Source organism: Schistocerca serialis, chromosome 7, assembly GCF_023864345.2.
Source record: "Schistocerca serialis cubense isolate TAMUIC-IGC-003099 chromosome 7, iqSchSeri2.2, whole genome shotgun sequence".
Lineage (NCBI taxonomy): Eukaryota > Metazoa > Arthropoda > Insecta > Orthoptera > Acrididae > Schistocerca > Schistocerca serialis.
This window is the reverse complement of record NC_064644.1, coordinates 220528091-220534116: the sequence shown is the minus strand read 5'-3', so window position 1 is coordinate 220534116 and position 6026 is coordinate 220528091. Positions and strand designations below refer to the sequence as shown.

The 6026-nt window shown below is 49.7% G+C and overlaps 2 non-coding genes across 2 annotated transcripts; both read right to left on the bottom strand.

Moving 5' to 3' along the window:
* Window positions 1-1210: 1210 nt before the first annotated feature.
* Window positions 1211-1285, bottom strand: Trnas-uga (transfer RNA serine (anticodon UGA)). The gene has a single exon. It is a non-coding gene; the product is annotated as a tRNA-Ser (tRNA).
* A 2032-nt stretch (window positions 1286-3317) lies between these two features.
* Window positions 3318-3392, bottom strand: Trnar-gcg (transfer RNA arginine (anticodon GCG)). The gene has a single exon. It is a non-coding gene; the product is annotated as a tRNA-Arg (tRNA).
* Window positions 3393-6026: the final 2634 nt, after the last annotated feature.

The following is a 6026-nucleotide window of genomic DNA, read 5'->3' as shown; positions in this document are numbered from 1 at the left end:
TCAGTTGGCTGTAAGCCCCGCCGCCCTTATCAATGACGTCTTCACCATCATACGATAAGCCACGTAACCTTCCTTCTAGCCACTTCTCCACTGGCCCATTCACCAGTCAGTTTCAGTGTAGCACGAAAACGGGGCAATCAGCTACTTAAAATGCGTAAATACGACTTGAAGTTCAAACCAATGCAATATTTTTGGAAATGTAGGTGAACTGGCTCTGAACTGGTCAAACTTTTAAAGAATTTGAATGATATGTGCCTCCGAATTCCTTGTACTCGTACTCTCTCTCTCTCTCACATACACATACACATACGTACACATGCACGCATGCACACACACACACACACACACACACACACACACACACACACAAACAGATATATATATATATATATATAAATATATGTATGTATATATATATATATATATATATATATATATATATATATATACAGGGTTATTACAAATGATTGAAGCGATTTCACAGCTCTACAATAACTTTATTATTTGAGATATTTTCACAATGCTTTGCACACACATAAAAAAACTCGAAAAGTTTTTTTAGGCTTTCACAAATGTTCGATATGTGCCCCTTTAGTGATTCGGCAGACATCAAGCCGATAATCAAGTTCCTCCCACACTCGGCGCAGCATGTCCCCATCAATGAGTTCGAAAGCATCGTTGATGCGAGCTCGCAGTTCTGGCACGTTTCTTGGTAGAGGAGGTTTAAACACTGAATCTTTCACATAACCCCACAGAAGGAAATCGCATGGGGTTGAGTCGGGAGAGCGTGGAGGCCTTGACATGAATTGCTGATCGTGATCTCCATCACGATCAATCGGTTTTCCAATCTCCTGTTTAAGAAATGCCGAACATCATGATGGAAGTGCGGTGGAGCACCATCCTGTAGAAAGATGAAGTCGGCGCTGTCGGTCTCCAGCTGTGGCATGAGCCAATTTTCCAGCATGTCCAGATACACGTGTCCTGTAACGTTGTTTTCGCAGAAGAAAAAGGGGCCGTAAACTTTAAACCGTGAGATTGCACAAAACATGTTAACTTTTGGTGAATTGCGAATTTGCTGCATGAATGCGTGAGGATTCTCTACCGCCCAGATTCGCACATTGTGTCTGTTCACTTCACTATTAAGGAAAATATGTTGCTTCATCACTGAAAACAAGTTTCGCACTGAAACTTCCTGGCAGATTAAAACTGTGTGCCCGACCGAGACTCGAACTCGGGACCTTTGCCTTTCACGGGCAAGTGCTCTACCAACTGAGCTACCGAAGCACGACTCAGGCCCGGTACTCACAGCTTTACTTCTGCCAGTACCTCGTCTCCCACCTTCCAAACTTTACAGAAGCTCTCCTGCGAACCTTGCAGAACTAGCACTCCAGAAAGAAATGATATTTCGGAGACATGGCTTAGCCACAGCCTGGGGGATGTTTCCAGAATGAGATTTTCACTCTGCAGCGGAGTGTGCGCTGATATGAAACTTCCTGGCAGATTAAAACTGTGTGCCCGACCGAGACTCGAACTCGGGACCTTTGCCTTTCGCGGGCAAGTGCTCTACCAACTGAGCTACCGAAGCACGACTCACGCCCGCTACTCACAGCTTTACTTCTGCCAGTACCTCGTCTCCCACCTTCCAAACTTTACAGAAGCTCTCCTGCGAACCTTGCAGAACTATCACTCCTGAAAGAAAGGATATTGCGGAGACATGGCTTAGCCACAGCCTGGGGGATGTTTCCAGAATGAGATTTTCACTCTGCAGCGGAGTGTGCGCTGATATGAAACTTCCTGGCAGATTAAAACTGTGTGCCCGACCGAGACTCAAACTCGGGACCTTTGCCTTTCGCGGGCAAGTGCTCTACCAACAGAGCTACCGAAGCACGACTCACGCCCGCTACTCACAGCTTTACTTCTGCCAGTACCTCGTCTCCCACCTTCCAAACTTTACAGAAGCTCTCCTGCGAACCTTGCAGAACTAGCACTCCTGAAAGAAAGGATATTGCGGAGACATGGCTTAGCCACAGCCTGGGGGATGTTTCCAGAATGAGATTTTCACTCTTCAGCGGAGTGTGCGCTGATATGAAACTTCCTGGCAGATTAAAACTGTGTACCCGACAGAGACTCGAACTCGGGACCTTTGCCTTTCGCGGGCATGTGCTCCCCCAACTGAGCTACCGAAGCACGACTCACACCCGGTACTCACAGCTTTACTTCTGCCAGTACCTCGTCTCCCACCTTCCAAACTTTACAGAAGCTCTCCTGCGAATCTTGCAGAACTAGCACTCCTGAAGGAAAGGATATTGCGGAGACATGGCTTAGCCACAGCCTGGGGGATGTTTCCAGAATGAGATTTTCACTCTGCAGCGGAATGTGCGCTGATATGAAACTTCCTGGCAGATTAAAACTGTGTGCCCGACCGAGACTCGAACTCGGGACCTTTGCGTTTGGCAGGCAAGTGCTCTACCAACTGACCTACCGAAGCACGACTCACGCCCGGTACTCACAGCTTTACTTCTGCCAGTACCTCGTCTCCCACCTTCCAAACTTTACAGAAGCTCTCCTGCGAACCTTGCAGAACTAGCACTCCTGAAAGAAAGGATATTGCGGAGACATGGCTTAGCCACAGCCTGGGGGATGTTTCCAGAATGAGATTTTCACTCTGCAGCGGAGTGTGCGCTGATATGAAACTTCCTGGCAGATTAAAACTGTGTGCCCGACAGAGACTCGAACTCGGGACCTTTGCCTTTCGCGGGCAAGTGCTCTACCAACTGAGCTACCGAAGCACGACTCACGCCCGGTACTCACAGCTTTACTTCTTCCAGTACCTCGTCTCCCACCTTCCAAACTTTACAGAAGCTCTCCTGCGAACCTTGCAGAACTAGCACTCCTGAAAGAAAGGATATTGCGGAGACATGGCTTAGCCACAGCCTGGGGGATGTTTCCAGAATGAGATTTTCACTCTTCAGCGGAGTGTGCGCTGATATGAAACTTCCTGGCAGATTAAAACTGTGTACCCGACCAAGACTCGAACTCGGGACCTTTGCCTTTCACGGGCATGTGCTCTCCCAACTGAGCTACCGAAGCACGACTCACGCCCGGTACTCACAGCTTTACTTCTGCCAGTACCTCGTCTCCCACCTTCCAAACTTTACAGAAGCTCTCCAGCGAACCTTGCAGAACTAGCACTCCTGAAAGAAAGGATATTGCGGAGACATGGCTTAGCCACAGCCTGGGGGATGTTTCCAGAATGAGATTTTCACTCTGCAGCGGAGTGTGCGCTGATATGAAACTTCCTGGCAGATTAAAACTGTGTGCCCGACCGAGACTCGAACTCGGGACCTTTGCGTTTCGCAGGCAAGTGCTCTACCAACTGAGCTACCGAAGCACGACTCACGCCCGGTACTCACAGCTTTACTTCTGCCAGTACCTCGTCTCCCACCTTCCAAACTTTACAGAAGCTCTCCTGCGAACCTTGCAGAACTAGCACTCCTGAAAGAAAGGATATTGCGGAGACATGGCTTAGCCACAGCCTGGGGGATGTTTCCAGAATGAGATTTTCACTCTGCAGCGGAGTGTGCGCTGATATGAAACTTCCTGGAAGATTAAAACTGTGTGCCCGACAGAGACTCGAACTCGGGACCTTTGCCTTTCGCGGGCAAGTGCTCTACCAACTGAGCTACCGAAGCACGACTCACGCCCGGTACTCACAGCTTTACTTCTTCCAGTACCTCGTCTCCCACCTTCCAAACTTTACAGAAGCTCTCCTGCAAACCTTGCAGAACTAGCACTCCTGAAAGAAAGGATATTGCGGAGACATGGCTTAGCCACAGCCTGGGGGATGTTTCCTGAATGAGATTTTCACTCTGCAGCGGAGTGTGCGCTGATATGAAACTTCCTGGCAGATTAAAACTGTGTGCCCGACAGAGACTCGAACTCGGGACCTTTTCCTTTCGCGGGCAAGTGCTCTACCAACTGAGCTACCGAAGCACGACTCACGCCCGGTACTCACAGCTTTACTTCTTCCAGTACCTCGTCTCCCACTTTCCAAACTTTACAGAAGCTCTCCTGCGAACGTTGCAGAACTAGCACTCCTGAAAGAAAGGATATTGCGGAGACATGGCTTAGCCACAGCCTGGGGGATGTTTCCAGAATGAGATTTTCACTCTGCAGCGGAGTGTGCGCTGATATGAAACTTCCTGGCAGATTAAAACTGTGTGCCCGACCGAGACTCGAACTCGGGACCTTTGCTTTCGCGGGCAAGTGCTCTACCAACTGAGCTACCGAAGCACGACTCACGCCCGCTACTCACAGCTTTACTTCTGCCAGTACCTCGTCTCCCACCTTCCAAACTTTACAGAAGCTCTCCTACGAAACTTGCAGAACTAGCACTCCTGAAAGAAAGGATATTGCGGAGACATGGCTTAGCCACAGCCTGGGGGATGTTTCCAGAATGAGATTTTCACTCTGCAGCGGAGTGTGCGCTGATATGAAACTTCCTGGCAGATTAAAACTGTGTGCCCGACCGAGACTCGAACTCGGGACCTTTGCCTTTCGCGGGCGAGTGCTCTGCCAACTGAGCTACCGAAGCACGACTCACGCCCGGTACTCACAGCTTTACTTCTGCCAGTACCTCGTCTCCCACCTTCCAAACTTTACAGAAGCTCTCCTGCGAACGTTGCAGAACTAGCACTCCTGAAAGAAAGGATATTGCGGAGACATGGCTTAGCCATAGCCTGGGGGATGTATCCAGAATGAGATTTTCACTCTGCAGCGGAGTGTGCGCTGATATGAAACTTCCTGGCAGATTAAAACTGTGTGCCCGACCGACACTCGAACTCGGGACCTTTGCTTTCGCGGGCAAGTGCTCTACCAACTGAGCTACCGAAGCACGACTCACGCCCGCTACTCACAGCTTTACTTCTGCCAGTACCTCGTCTCCCACCTTCCAAACTTTACAGAAGCTCTCCTACGAAACTTGCAGAACTAGCACTCCTGAAAGAAAGGATATTGCGGAGACATGGCTTAGCCACAGCCTGGGGGATGTTTCCAGAATGAGATTTTCACTCTGCAGCGGAGTGTGCGCTGATATGAAACTTCCTGGCAGATTAAAACTGTGTGCCCGACAGAGACTCGAACTCGGGACCTTTGCCTTTCGCGGGCAAGTGCTCTACCAACTGAGTTACCGAAGCACGACTCACGCCCGGTACTCACAGCTTTACTTCATCCAGTACCTCGTCTCCCACTTTCCAAACTTTACAGAAGCTCTCCTGCGAACGTTGCAGAACTAGCACTCCTGAAAGAAAGGATATTGCGGAGACATGGCTTAGCCACAGCCTGGGGGATGTTTCCAGAATGAGATTTTCACTCTGCAGCGGAGTGTGCGCTGATATGAAACTTCCTGGCAGATTAAAACTGTGTGCCCGACCGAGACTCGAACTCGGGACCTTTGCTTTCGCGGGCAAGTGCTCTACCAACTGAGCTACCGAAGCACGACTCACGCCCGCTACTCACAGCTTTACTTCTGCCAGTACCTCGTCTCCCACCTTCCAAACTTTACAGAAGCTCTCCTACGAAACTTGCAGAACTAGCACTCCTGAAAGAAAGGATATTGCGGAGACATGGCTTAGCCACAGCCTGGGGGATGTTTCCAGAATGAGATTTTCACTCTGCAGCGGAGTGTGCGCTGATATGAAACTTCCTGGCAGATTAAAACTGTGTGCCCGACCGAGACTCGAACTCGGGACCTTTGCCTTTCGCGGGCAAGTGCTCTGCCAACTGAGCTACCGAAGCACGACTCACGCCCGGTACTCACAGCTTTACTTCTGCCAGTACCTCGTCTCCCACCTTCCAAACTTTACAGAAGCTCTCCTGCGAACCTTGCAGAACTAGCACTCCTGAAAGAAAGGATATTGCGGAGACATGGCTTAGCCATAGCCTGGGGGATGTTTCCAGAATGAGATTTTCACTCTGCAGCGGAGTGTGCGCTGATATGAAACTTCCTGGCAGATTAAAACTGTGTG